The sequence below is a fragment of the Dermacentor albipictus genome, chromosome 5 (assembly GCF_038994185.2).
Source record: "Dermacentor albipictus isolate Rhodes 1998 colony chromosome 5, USDA_Dalb.pri_finalv2, whole genome shotgun sequence".
In the NCBI taxonomy this organism is placed as follows: Eukaryota; Metazoa; Arthropoda; class Arachnida; order Ixodida; family Ixodidae; genus Dermacentor; species Dermacentor albipictus.
The window spans coordinates 48,647,832-48,662,959 of NC_091825.1; the positions used below are offsets into that span (position 1 = coordinate 48,647,832).

The 15,128-nt window shown below is 47.5% G+C and overlaps 1 protein-coding gene across 3 annotated transcripts in view; it reads left to right on the forward strand.

Moving 5' to 3' along the window:
• Nucleotides 1-15,128, forward strand: part of LOC135899233 (potassium voltage-gated channel subfamily KQT member 1-like) — a 307,969-nt gene that overhangs the window by 151,753 nt on the left and 141,088 nt on the right. The window lies entirely within an intron of this gene.

Sequence of the window (15,128 nt, forward strand, 5' to 3'; positions counted from 1 at the left end):
AAGACATGTAGTGTGCTATCATGTAATGTGCTCACGTGTAAAGTGTACCGACATATAATGTGTTCCAATATCCATTGAGCCAGTTGCGAGTTGTAAATATGTAGAATAAACCTGTTTCTCGTCTCATTTAACCTCATCTCTTGAGCAACAAGCAAGCCTCGGCAATAAAAACAGACGACGGTGTGGTTTTGCTTATATTATTCATCTTAGTGCGATGCCTCGCTATATCTCAGGCCAGCGACTATGTTTTAGGCGCTCTGGCGGTCTCTGACGACCCAGGCTCGAAGGCATCAGACCTGGGTCCACCAAAAAAATTGGTTTCCAATGCAAGCTGTGAAGGTGGTTGGACAGGGAAGCTGTAAATGAAACCTATAACGATCACCCATCGCGACGTAGCTTGAAATTATTCACATGGCGGCATTCACACGCCCTTTACCTAACTATTAGCCTAAGACGTCTGAAAGCTCTGCGACTTGGCTTGCGCCACTATACTTCGTGCACCTACAAAAGAGTGGACCAGAGACAACAGAAATGGTGTTAACCGCACTTTCACTGCGCGTCGTGTTCACTCCGTTCTTCAGGAACCCTCACTGTACATTGCGTTACCATAGCACTGTCATAACCCAAATCAGTTGCTAGGCGGGTTCTTATTTTACATACGAAAGTACAGCTGCGTCACTGCCTGCTTCGTATGCTACAGTGGCCGCTTCCCGGCAACTGCAGCTTATGCAACCGTAATGTTTACCGGGAAATGCTTGCGACGAGCGCTATGCGCCAATGCGAGCTTTCTGGTTCCTTTTTTTTTCTTTCCCACGCACAGACGGAACCGCTGCTAGAAGGCAAGCTTGCTTTTTTTTCCTTTCCACTGCGCGGCCGGCACCCCCGCTGCCGTGAATGCGTGGATGCGAGCGCCATCTTCTGATTCTGCAAGGAACCAAGCGGCTCAGGCGGCGCGTGACTCCCGCTGATTGGTTGAGTTTTTGCCCACGGACACGACAAATGCATTGGCGGGTAGAGGCATGCAGCTTTGCCGTAAAATCGCTTTAATTGTCCGGTTAAGTGCTCTGTAGGAGGACCACACTAGTAATGCGAAGACGCGGCTTCGTATACCACCTGCCGCCACTTTCTTCATCCCGTTTTATTTATTTATAATTTCTACATTTCAGTAGGATAAACAAGTGACACCCCCTAAGCTTTCTTTGTTGTTTTGAGCTTAAAAACAGCAAAGAAAGCTTAGGGTGTGTTACTTGCTTATCTTACACTGAGTGTACTCTGTAACGCACGATTGGACGGTGACACTGCGTAACACTAGGAACGCCTGCGCAGATTGCGTGACGGTGCCCACACACAGAAACAGTTTATGTGTATCGTTTGTACGTATGAGTCTGTATGCTTCTTTCATTCTTTAAATCATTTTCTCTCTCCCGCCTATCGCATTCCTTTGCCCCCCCCCCCCCAAGTACAGTGTAGCCAACCGGAGATAATCTCTGGTTAACCTCCCTGTCGTTCCTTTGCCTTTCTCTTTCTCTCTCTCTCTCTTGAGTTACAAGAACAGTATTTCTTGATTCTCTTTCTTCTCGTCACGGACGATAATGTGGCGACGGCTAACGGCTCGAGCCTCTGGTAGGTGCAGAAGGGCATCCTATGTCGGGTCGTGTGGCGGGCTTTGATTCTCACTGTGGCGGCAGTACAACGTGGAGCGTGAAACAGACAGCTAACGATAAGGGTAATAGCGGGAAATATGCCCCACGCCGCTACGACGGAAGTATATGCGCTTGTAGCCGTCAGGCGTTCGCCATTTAACCGGATCTCGATATCGTGAAAACATCGGCAGGCGACGATGAAGGGAGGCACTATAGGTGTAACAGAAGGGCGGGTTATGTAGCACACGAGTTGAATGCCTGCATTTGCGATTTATTTGCGGACAACTGCCTGTGTGAGGGAGATCGTCGATTGAGCATCCTCCGAAGGGCGTACGAAAGAAGATGGCGACGCAGCCTCGATGTCGCGGCACACGGTTCGGACAACGCTATCAGTAGTGGATGACCGAAGGGACCGAAGGGATGACCGCAGGGACGACGACGTAGCGGCGCTGTGGGGAAGCCACACGAACTGTCTAGCGATGCGACAGCTCTTTGCGGTTTCGGAACGCCGCCACTCGTGGATAATTTCGTCACCCGTCGGGCAGTCTTTAAAAACATCCCTCACTTTGTCCGCTTCGGGAATACTGGAATCGACGCGGAGGCGAAGAGCTAGGACATCAAGGATGTACGCAAAGTACGGCTCTGTAGCAGTCTGACCCCGACAGGATAGGTCTTTCGCAGCGGCGCACTTGCGAGCAGGTAGCTTGCCAAAGAGGTGGCGTAGTTTTTGATTACATAAGTCGCAACTTATCAGCCCTTGTTCGCGCGTGTCATACCAGATGGGTGGTGGTCCCTGGAGGTAGAAGGCAAGATTTGCGAGCGTCACCGTCGGGTCCAACTGGTTGTGTGTAGCGACGCGTTCGTACGTGCCAAGCTATTCTTCGACGTCGACGCTGTCGGCGCCTTTGCCAGAGAAGGTGCCAGGGTCGCGCGTATGGTTCAAAATGTCTGACGGTGGCGGCGTCGTGGATGTTGACGACGCAGACGCTGACGCCGTGCTTGACATAGAGGCCTGGTCGTCTGTCAGCATGATAGGATGGTCGAGCACAAACCCGCTGCGGAGTTCCATCTTGCGCAGTGTGCCCGCACCTCCACCAAAAGTGAAATTGGCAGAGATATGAAGGTTAAACGGGACTGTGTTTGGGGCTATTCAGGAGAAATGGCCGTTACAGTCAGTGTGGTGCAACGTTAGGCTCGCCCCACTACGTCGTCTCTTTCGTCTCGTCGGTGATCGTCTTCTTTGTCGCTCTCGTGACACCGTGAAAATATATACATAGCAGGGAACAGAAAGGTACGATATTCTTTTTACTTTGGGTCTTGAGGGCCAATAATAATTGAGAGACTGATATGACAGACGCCAGACATGAACGACGAACGAAGAAATGTTTATTCAACAGTACGCAGGAATATATATAGGCCTGAGAGGCGTGATAACGCAGGACGGAATCATGTTTCTTTCAAGACTGCGATGACGTCACAACACAGCGCCGTGCTATCACAGAGACAACTTTACAAACTTATCACTTCAGCATTGCTGAGGATGCCTTGTTTCTCTGCAGAGCGGCTGGATGTGTTCGAGTTTACTTATGGCCAAGAAATTGCAAGGGAGCTGAGAACGTTGGTTCTGCATTGTACCAGTTCGCTAGCCTGGAACAATAGTCTCTTGAACGCATAGTGCCATAGCACTTTATTCACACCGTGTAGCCCACCCAACGCGTACGTAATTTTCACATCACCAGAATCTTTTACAATGACACCGTAATACTGACCAGTAGTGAAAATACGTGCGCTCTGGCGAGAGAAATTTTAATGACAGGCGTGTAGGGTAGCCGAGTAAAACGTTTGGCATGCCACTGCAAAGTTGTTATAGCGGGTCTTTCCACAAAGACTTTAAGATTTAAAAATAGTCGTTTTGAAACAATATGACGGTTTCTGTGGAGGCATGCATGCCATCAGTGGTGGTAACCACGAGGTGACAAGTGCTAAGTCGTCACTACGTAACAAAACATAATTAATTAATTTTTAACCTTTAATTTGAGTCGACTCATCGCAATCTGTAAAATGAAGCGAACTCTCCGTAAAAGCCATATAAACCTCTGGATGCAAAAAAAAAAAAAACACCGGAATGCTCGCGGATATGTGGCCCGACGAATTTCGGCTATCAGAACACGTGAGAAACAGAACTGAGGAGGCTGCAGCGAGCGCAAAACCGCGCCCCTCGAGGTGACGTTCTGCAAACGTCACCCAGCAGCGGGCAGCCAGTGCGCTGCGATAGCGAAGAGTACGGAGCACATAAAGGCTAAGAGGACAACCATGGGTGGTCCTGGTTCGATACTCTGTACACAGCAGGCTGGGTAGAAAGACGTAGAGCGATGAAAGCAGCACAGTGATCGTAAAACGCCTACATAGACCGACGGAAAGTAAGCAGCACTCAATATGTCTATAAAGGATGCTCCCAGACGTCAGGAACTGAATTAGCGCACTTAATATAGTCTACTGCATGACGTCCCCTTGGAGGCACCGTCAGCACTGATTTAAGAGCTGACGTTTCTGGCAACTGATGACGTGCTAATGGAACGGCTTCTTCGATTCCCCTTGACAAATTACTGGAACTGTCGACGAAGGACTCGAGCAGCGGAGAAGCTTTGTTGTATCGAACTTGTTTTTTTCGATTAGGTGTGTGATGTCACATTGTTCGTAATGGATCTTTTTTTTTTTCGAATAGCTGTGGCCCAATGCGCACGAATGAAGCAACGCTCAGCTCACGTACGTAGTATGCCATATGCAAAAAGAAAAGAAGGAGTAGCGTTTGAATAATGTACCGGCGGCGACGAAAGAACGTCGGGCAATAGTTAGTCTTGAAAGTTATTGTCGAGAAATTTGTTCTCGGAGCGGGTAAAACCACGCAACATTCTTCTTTTTCTCCTCTTTCTTCTTATTATTATTATTGCTACTACTACTACTACTACTACTACTACTACTACTACTACTACTACTACTACTACTGCTACTACTACTACTACTACTACTACTACTACTACTACTATGACCAAATAGATCAGTTTACGGAGCTTGTTTTTAGCAGAATGCGCAAATACATTCCCCAGTTTATATCCCCACTGGTTATCGTGTGAACTCATAATTGCCCTAAAGCATAAAGATAGCGTGCACCGAAAATCTAGAATTCCTATGCCTAATGAGTGAAAAGAAGAAGTACTCTTTTTTTTTTCGGGCTCTCTGTAAACGCCTCGATAATCGGGATCATGACTCACTTATTGCATTCTTGTTAAAAGAGCCCCGGCGATCGGCTGGCGGAACTTTGGAAGTGCACCCGGAAGCGTTCGAATATACGTGCGGAGTGCTTTCGCCTGCATGACTCTATAGGAGTAGAAATCCAAGCAGTCGCAGATTGTTTCGCGGGCCGTTTCTCACCATTATATCAAGCTGCAGGTCGCAATGCTGGAGTGGGTCAGCAGCACATGATGGTTGCTACATCTAGTGCTGTGTTGTTTGATGAAAAGCTCATCCACGAATGCCTTAAAGCGCTTGAAGCCTTCCCCATCCTGTGGCCCTGGTGGCATCACCTCCTAAATTTTTAAAGCCTATGGCAGTATATTTTCTTCAGTATTGAGATCTATATTTAAAAACTCTTTCGCTACTTGCACTTTCCCTCACGTGTGGAAAACTTCTCGCGTTTTTGCTGTACTTAAGCGTGGCTGCTAAACCAATGTCTCGAATTACCTCTCGACGTTTCTACCCTGTGCCTCGTTTAAGTTTTTTGAGTTTGTCTTCACAACATAACGCCTTTTACTGTGATGAACTCACTCATTCCGAATAAGCATGTATTTGTCACCGGCCGCTCCACTATCACAAATATCACAAGTTTATGATTGACACCATTTACTTTGATCTGAGCAAAGCCTTTATGTAGTATGCCACTGACTGCTTCAGATTAAGCTTACGGACTTTTATGCTGACTCGTCATTTGTCAACCTCTTGCGTCGTTATCTTCTTGATAGATTATGTTATGTTAATTTCAATGGCCAAACGTCGTCTTTTTGCATGGCAACTTGCGCCGTCCCTCAAAGATCAAGATCAGGACCACTCATTGTTAAAAATTTTTATGCGAAGCATATTACGAGGGCTCAACCCAGCTCCTCAGGCGCGGCGGTGACCATGAAATCACGTGACACCGTGACGTCACGACAGAGGAGAAGTGGCTTTGGCTCAACTCTTGCAAGACGGGCTGGGTGGGAATCGAACCAGGGTCTCCGGAGTGTGGGACGGAGACGCTACCACTGAGCCACGAGTACAACGCTTCAAAGCGGTACAAAAGCGCCTCTAGTGAATGCGGTGTTGCCTTAGAAACGCGCTGTTTCTAAGGCGTGCGTCTCTTGCTCAGGCGCACATTTCGTTGCCGCGCCGAACGCTGCTTTGCTCGACGCTCACCGCGTCCAATGCGGGGCGCGTAGTCGCTGCCCTGTAGCCCATTGTCTTACACCCCTTGGCGGGTCGACGGGAACGCTGTCGCGTTCCACTCTTGAAGGCGAAGAAGTAATGCATGAGTTGTTTCTTCGTCTAGCCGAACCAAATATAGCCAAGCAACAGCAGTTCACCAGGCTAAACAGTGGTTCAACAACTAAAATAAAGGCTAGTATGCTTCGCATCCTGGGCTTAACCTTACCTAAGCCACAGCCATTTTTTTATTAGTCACGTTAATTCAGTTATTCGGAACTCTTCTTTCCTTCTACATACAGATGAGATCAAAATTTTAAAGGAAATTCACATTGTTGATGACTCTCGCACCTTGCAGTCGGACCTGCATTCCTTTTCTAAATGGTGCAAATATAATAATCTCCTTGAATACAGGTAAGACCAAAGCCATAACTTTCACACACAAAACAGCAAGCATTCCTGTTTTTTATTCCGTGAATTCTGTACCGTTGCGTGACGTCTGTGAGGTCAATGATCTTGGAGTACTATATGACGCAACCTTACACTTTTCTGCTCACAGTAAATGCGTTACTATGCTGTGTATGCGCTATGTTGGCTCTGTTTGCAGACTATCGAGGGCATTGAAGTCTCCTACACCGCTCCGCAAGTTGTGCACCACTATCTGTCTTTCTCAACTTGAATATGTGTCGGTCGTCTGGAATGGCTTTTCCAGATAAGGTCAGCTCCTGAAAAAGCTTCTCAGCCTATATCATCACCTCCTTGCAAACACTCGACACTCGAGAATGTGAACAAGGCTCCCGTGGGGGAGCCGAAACGTAAATAACTCTTTTAAACCTTTTTTGGTCGGTGTCCAGACCTCTTCCATTTAAATATGCATCATCCCGACCAGACGGGCTTCCGTCATACTCTCAACTTCATTGTTGTCATTGCCCTTACTTGGCTCCCGACGTAATCGCGCTGACCTTCAGTTTCTCTTCAAGCTCCTTCACAGTATCCTCACCTGTCCGGAGTTTCTCAGTTGTATCCTGCTTCGTATTCCGTGCAAGGTCACCAGAGGACACAGACCTTTCCATGTCCGTGCCTGTCACCAACAACACGCAACCGTCCACAGAATACAATGTCCTTATAACGCGTATTTTCATGATCTAGATGTTTTCCATTACTCGCTGTCATCGTTCCTCTCCGAGCTTTACCTCGTTGTGTCATAGTTTCATGCATTGTTAAACGGCCCTTGCCCTCTTTCTAATTTTATATGTACATAGCGCCTTTGTTGTATCTAATCTCTTCACAATTGTGCTTTCTATTCATTGCTTTTCTAAAACAATATTCCCCTGTAGTGTTCTTGCTTTTGTTTTTGGATTTTAATGTATGCTTGTGCCAGCGCGCAGACCTTAGGGTTAACAAAGGGAAATTAAGACATCCACGTAACAACACGTCTTATTTTTCCTTAATTACTTCTACCCACCTTGCGTATTTCCGCAGGACTGATACGTCAGACCTTAGGGCTGTTCCTGGGCACGTTAAATAAACATGATTGAGTGATTATTATTATTATTATTATTATTATTATTATTATTAAAAATACTCCAACAAGTTAGATCTTTCTAAATGGTTTTCTAAATAACTAGAAACGGCTATAAATCAGAAACCGGGAACACAGAAAAGCGGGAAAAACAGGCCACCAGACAGACGGACAAAGAAGATGCTTGCAAATTTGACTGCAGGATCTGTCGTTGTATCTTCAGGTTTTTTATGTCAACGATCACTACAGCCACATTCGACGTGTTAGATTCAGCATGACGCGCAATTCAAAATATTTCTTAAGCTACGTGAGCACTTTTTACTTCTCTAAAGAGCGCGCCGAAGATGTATGTTTTGTTGATGAAAATAGAGATGTTGTCTCGGACAGTGCTGTTGCCTTTGCAAGTCTTTCATGTTCCGTATTTGGTGTTAAAGACGCATCTACATCGTGTAACCTTGCTTCTGAGCCTGCCACGGCGCGTACGCTATCAGTCAATGAAGACCTTGTTTTCAAATGTATGAAGCGCCTCGGACCTTCCCTTTCTAGTGGCACTGATGGGGTTCCTCCCACAGAGCTTAAGACTTATGCAAGCATATTTTTCCCTGTTCTCACCCACACCTTCAATTGTTCCCTAGATTCTACTACGTTCCATAGCACTTAGAAGATGGCACGGGTAGTGCCCGTACACAAATTGGGTGCTAGAAGTGCAGTTACTAACTACCGGCCTACATCTATCCTCTGCGCTGCGCTAAAAGTCTTTGAATATGTACTACATTCCCTGCTAACGCTAACACAAATGCACTTAATCTAGATCAGTTATGAAGACAAAAGAAATACAACGAACATTTAGCAGTGGATATAGAAATTAACGCTACACAAAACACACTTAACGGTGATCAACTAAACAGAGTTGAAAAGAAAACAAATGATGGCATACGCGTGGCCGGGGAGCAGCAGCAAGTCCACAAAGTGTGGCGTCGGCGGCAGAGCTTTCCCGAAGAACGCTGACAAGCCGATCTCGTTGTGGTCGATACGACTGCTGGGCTGGGTTTCTCGGGATTCTAGGTCTGACGTCTTCCCTCGAGCAGGTTGAGCTAACTTGAGGGGAACTACCGTGAGCTTCGTTGCAGACGTTGGTTTGTCGTCTCTTACATTAACTATAGTAACTCGCAGTTCTGACTCGGCAAGGCGGCGCAGCCGATACTGGACGGCACTAGCTCCTCGACGCTTCTCAGCAGATTGCAGGCTCAGCTTATAGACTGCTTAGCTCGATGTAAAACCTGCGTTTAAATAACTTCTCCTTTCCCTAGTTCCCTGTATTGGGGAACGGCAGGCATTGGTTACGATCCAATGAAGTTCCCCCAGTTGCATCCCGGCTCCTCCCAAGGCCTTTGCCGCACACCTTTTAATTTGGGGCGAGGGAGTGGGTGAATCCCGCTGCTTTTAGGGGTCATGCACTTCTTTTGCACCACACACGCACACCTTTGAGTCCGCTGCGGGCCTCTATTGTTCATTCACAAACACAGGAGAAACGGCGGCAGCCGGCCATACGGCGCTGTCGGTACACATACCTTGTCAGCAATTCGTAGACACATGGCTGCATACAGACACCACATATTTCGGAGTATTCGCAGCCCTGTCTTCTCAGAAAGTTTCTCACTACACGCGCAGGGCAGGGAATACACCGGAGTGCCTACAAAAAATCGTCGGGTTGTCACAGTCGTGCCAACAACAACAGGGCAATAATCTCTACACCCGCTTTCGACTTCTTGCGGCCGCTTGCCCAAGTGGCCGGCAAAACTGTCTCGCTCGCCAGTTCCTATTCCTGTGACCTTTTGGCACCCGTTAATCGGTGCTTCGGCGAATCGAATAACACCGCACCGTGACACCCCTATAACGACATTTTTAACTCTCTAACTTGTGTGCAGACAATAAGCGGCTCTTAAATTCCTTCAGAACGGTGGTACTAAGTTATACGCGGAAAACAGAGCACGTGCAATTTCCGTACACCTCCGTGATGCACCATGACCCGGGGTTCATGAAGTGAAAGATCTTGGCGTCTACTTTTGCAAGACTCTATTGCTTTTTTTCTCATGATTAATATGTGAAACAACATGTCATTTGTGCTCTTGCTATTGTTTATCCTATATTCACACGATTTCCAATCTCCTATACTGCCTTTTTTAAATTGCATCCTGCTGTGTGCGTTCCACTAGTTGGGTATTGTTAGATACGGGACCGCTTCCTGAGCCTACTTCGAGTTCCCCAGACCGCATCGAATCGCACCACAGCTAATTAAGGAGCGCAGAAACACGGATGCCACATTCCTGAGGCACGACACGTGCAAATAAGTTGGCGGACCCCACTTCGTGTGCAGCTGGTGGAGCTATTCACTGCTTGGCTCTTCCCGAAAGTAAAGCGAGACAGCCTGGCACTGTGGCGGGTAAAGTGGGTCCCGAAGCAAGACGGCTGTAATGTGCCGTGACAACCTGACGGCTGTAATGCGCCGTGACAACTTGGCGGCGTCGCCCCCATCCCTCTAGGGTGACGGCGCATCGCAAGTCAACAAGGCAAGACCGCAGGGAGAAGAAAGCCCTCGGACAAACACACGAGCAGCGACTCTCTTCGCCGGGTGCGACTCCATCGCACGGGCGCCTACCATTGGCCGAAAATGGCGTCACCTGAGCGGGCTCTCCCATTGCCCGAACGTGACGTGTCTTATCGACACCGAAGGGCTTAAAAGACGCAGACCGGGAGCAGCAGGAGAGCAATTGCTAGAGCATTCCTTGATTCATCTCTTTCGAGCTTCTTGCCACGGGCCGCAGCGTCCGAGTTGCTGCTGGCCCGTAATGACTCTACGACTGTTAATTGACTCTCACTGTAAATAATGTAAATAAACCTCCCAAGTTTTTCATCCCGACGTCCTCCTCAACTCCTACAGTATGCATCTGTTGTCTAGTGCGAAACATGCAAATATAATTCTAATCTGACTGAACGCGTCCTATATAAACTGATATCTATTTTTAAACACCAAAGTTACCGTTCTGGCGGCCATAGTCCAGACCTTTCGAATATGTCTCATCTCGCACCTCTAAAATAACGATATTTGAGATATTCAGTTTTTTTTCTGGTTTTATGTTCTTAGAGCAACACAAGTGCACCAGTACTAAGGCGTAAAGCTGTTCTTGGGCATGCTCCTCTGCAAAACACAGGAGCAACGCCCTTGCCGTCTAAATGCTTAGGTAATTTACAGAATCTTCACCGCTCTTGCCTTTGTTGATAGTCGTGTAGTTTCCGCCCTAGCTCGCTTTGAAGCTGTCGTCAGTTGCGATGACATCATGCCGTCGTCTTCTGCGACGCATTTGTCATCCCTCGCACCCACTGATGTTCTGCAACGAGCAGCGTACAAGTTTATCAATTCATGATGCAATGCATCAGGACACCGGAACACTCAAGTGCATCGTTAGTGCTGCCATTAGCGCTAGCGCAGAGCGCACCTTGATGACGTCTGCGAAAGGCAGTGGCGGCAGTGTTTATTTTACCACCGTTGGTGGTAAACCAAGAAATCAGTGGTCGGGCACGCCTACAGTTTCTTGTTGTACAGGCAAATTCGTTGTAGAAGGTTTAGTTGTGGAGGCGTTCAAAATATATGTAATATATATTAATCGAGCCTGGGCGTAACGAATTCTTCATGATACAGGTCATTTCGCTGTAGGGGTGCTCGATCGACCGTGTTAAGCTAAGCGGTTCTGCCACGGATGCGCGGAGAGAAGAGGTATTTAGTGGTGATGCAAAGAAACCATCAGCGGTTACATGTGCCTCCTCCGTTGTGATTAAACGGAGCTACTGATTACTAGCGAGAACGACGGACGTCTTGGACGCATCATGATTTCAGAGGCATCATGTGCATACGTACGTAACGCGATTCGAATCGAATCTATCCACAAGGAGTGTTTACTTCCTCAGGACCGTGCAGCCGCGGATAAGCGAGGGCGAGCTTTCTGGTTCTTTTTGTTTGTTTTCCTCGCACGGCCGCCACTGCCACGCAGACCAGGCATCTGGTGGTGACGCAAGCAACCCAGCGGTGGTGACGCGCGCCTTCTCCGCTGTGATTGGTTGGCTTATTCGGTGACAGGACAGCTACGCAGCTCACACGATCACGAAAACCCGGTGATGTTCGCGAAGAGTAGCTAAGCTTTTAATACACAACACACCGCTTCTATGTACTTTGGCAAACCTTGAGAGACGCACACCACAAAACCTAAAACACCCACTGCAAGGCGGTATAGCTTGTGCCTCACGCACGCAAAAATTATGGCCGACAAATTATCCGTCACCCACTTCCCAGCTTGCTGATCACCTTTGATGCATGGTACTTCAAGCTTAATGAATTTATTTCCTTTGCTTGGCGCCAGAATTAAGTGCTCAAGTGATATATCAAGCCTTCCTGCGTTGCCTTCTATATTTTCGGGCGTTTTCTGTACATTCTCTCTGCTCACGTAGTCCTGACAATATAGTTTGTTTTCCATTTTCGTATTCGCCTTGTAGGATACCTGGCTCAAACTTACTCTCTGTAGTTGCTACAGATGTCTCAATATCAATCTTTTTAATGGCGATTGCGCAATTGTATAGGCACTCGAGGGGCATTTTCACCGTCGGCATCACCGTGATGTTCCGTATAAATTCCCAGTGCAACAACATCGCGGCCGCACGCCGTATGCTGTGTGTGCGAGTGAATGTGGGCGAGGATGAACCGAGGATGGTGGCTCAATCGCTCACGGGCAAGGGAGGAAGTCGGGGAGGAAGCACGGCGTCTTCAATCGCGCGAGATACACCGAGGGCGGAGGTTCACTCCGGCGGAAACTGCACATGGCGTCGCTGGGCTCGGCCGCGCGGGCCCTATGTTGAAGAAGACCTGCGATGGGGACAGAGTCTAGATGCGCCGAGGGCTGATAGCTTTGTGTGTGCTGCGCACTCGCCGCTACCCGTGCCACACGAGAAAATTTGGTGCCACTTCAAGTAAGTGTACTTCAGCACCCTGAGTGGGACTTTGGCAGTGCGTTGCTGCAGAAGAGAAATGTCCTTTGTATCTAATGACAGTGGCAATAGTTGAATCGGTAGGCGCAACATATCTTCGTTGTATTAAGTGTGGTTTTCATGATAACGGAACAGTATAGTCATAAAGTGAATTTAGAACAAAGTTTAGTGCAAATTAAGGAAATCATTGAGCAGCAATAATATTATCGATCATCACGAGCCAGAGGGCCAGAGAGCATCGAAACGAAGCCGAGAAGAGGAAAAATGCGAGATTCCGCTGCAGATGGAACAAACTACGCATCGCGAGCATTTGGAGCGTGTTATGGTAGCGCTTGTTTATCGCTAACGGACCACTCCGACATTCCGCTCACCTTTCATGCGCTCAGACAATGCAGATAATTGCGTCAGTCTTGCATATTCAAGAGCGCGTATGCTAAAGGCGCACACTTAGAGCGTGAAAACAACCACAAAATGAAATGGACACACCGTCATGGTTCGCTCGATTTATTCGTCAGGGCCCAAATTCACAAAATGTGCTTACGCTGAAAGAGTTCGTGCCAGCCAATAGCGATGTAAGACATATTATTAGCAAAGGTAATTATCCAATGAAAAAAATAAAATTATATTATGGGGTTTTACGTGCCAAAACCACGATCTGATTATGAGGCACGGCGTAGCCGGGGGACTCCGGAAATTTGGACCACCTGGGGTTCCTTAACGTGCACCTAAAACTAACTGCTCGGGTGTTTTCGCCTTTCGCCGCCATCGAAATGCGGCTGCCGTTGCCGGGATTCGATCCCGCGACCTCGTGCTCAGCAGCTCAGCACTATAGCCACTAAGCAACCACGGCAGGTTAGCCGACGAAAAACATCACTTACGAGCGAAAAGCTTTGAGAATTCGGCCCCAGATGAGCAGGACAGGGTTACACATTTACCCGCGCTCAACGAAAGATCGCGCCGTTTGGCCGTTTGTACGGCGTTTGTACCACAACGACGAACATGTCACCATCCTAAACTGCGAGAAGCGGTACGTTATCCAGGCACACCACGTGAGAGCGCCTTGGTGCCCCTTCCGGAGACGTCATCATTAATGCACTACTTTCGTCCCATAGACCCGGAACAGACGACGGCGGCTGCAAAGTTAAGGTGGCTAGTACATGCATACATAAGCATAAACAATTTTGCGCCCATTACACATAAACAGCCTGAGATAGAGAACGGCACAGTAGTTTCTTTTTATGTACAGCACATTTTATTAGCTTAGAGCATTTCCAATCTCAAAGAAGGTGGTCTAAAATAACTACGAATCCGTTTTCAATAACAGTTTACGTATCTGTTTAGCACTGCTACAGAAGCTACACACTTCGACGCTGCGAAGTGTGTTCGCCGAACACATTCGCTGCCGAGTGCGTTGTGCAGCGAGTGGCACTAAGTGTTCCCGCGTGAAAGCCTGCGAATAACACTAGCGGCGAAGTGCAGTGGTTCGAAACGACACTAAATTTGCCCGTGTGACAAGGGTATAGCGTGCATGCGAGCTAGAGGCAGCACGAAGGTCACTGAGCTCTGTGCTGCCGACGCGCTTCCTCACGCTAGCGTTTTGACAGCGATTGTCCGCGGTTAACGAGTGAGATATGTTCATGTTTGCCTGTAGGCGCGTGACAAGAAGCTGGTTAATTTAGTTAGTGAGGGAAAATTTACACGTGTATATGGCCGATAAATCTACTACCCTTACTTCGTATAGCTGTCAAAAATTGGCTATCGCAATCGATGTTTCGACGTTGAGGCGAAATTGCGACTTTTTAATGTTTGTACCACCGGCTGCCTTTCTGATTTGTCTTGGCCATTATGACTAGTCACTGAAGTACTAAAGCGCCAAACAGATGACGCAAGGAGGGACACGGACGAGCACTTATACTAACAATTGATACTTTATTGTCAGAAACACACAATATATACGCAAATATGGCAGCGAAACTCACACGTTGTCGAAAATCACATGGTAACCAGGCAAAAGATGATAAAGCGATTGTAAAAGATGACGAAACTCCAATACAAGGTGACGTTGCACCAACTAGCCATGACATGCACCAACTAGCCCAACAAAAAGTTCTGCATGGCTAGTCAAGTCGCCATTTATGCCGAATTTTTTCCTAATGCCGTAAATTGATGTCCACTGTCTCAAAAAATAAATTTCTGATTTTAATAATAAAAAAAGTTTTTTTAATATCGCGCCCGAACCCCCGCGCATGTGCGTCAGTGTGACGTGACGCGTTTGAAAGTGCTTTTGTGCACTTGCGCCGCTATAGCTTGAAAAGAAGTTTAAATTATTAAATTGTGATGTTTCACGTACGTGCCAAAACCACTCACTATCTGATGTTGATGCACGCCCTGGTAAGGAACTCTGGAATAACGTTCACCACCTGGGGTTCTCTAACGTGCACAGAATGCACGGTACACGGGAGTTTTCGTGT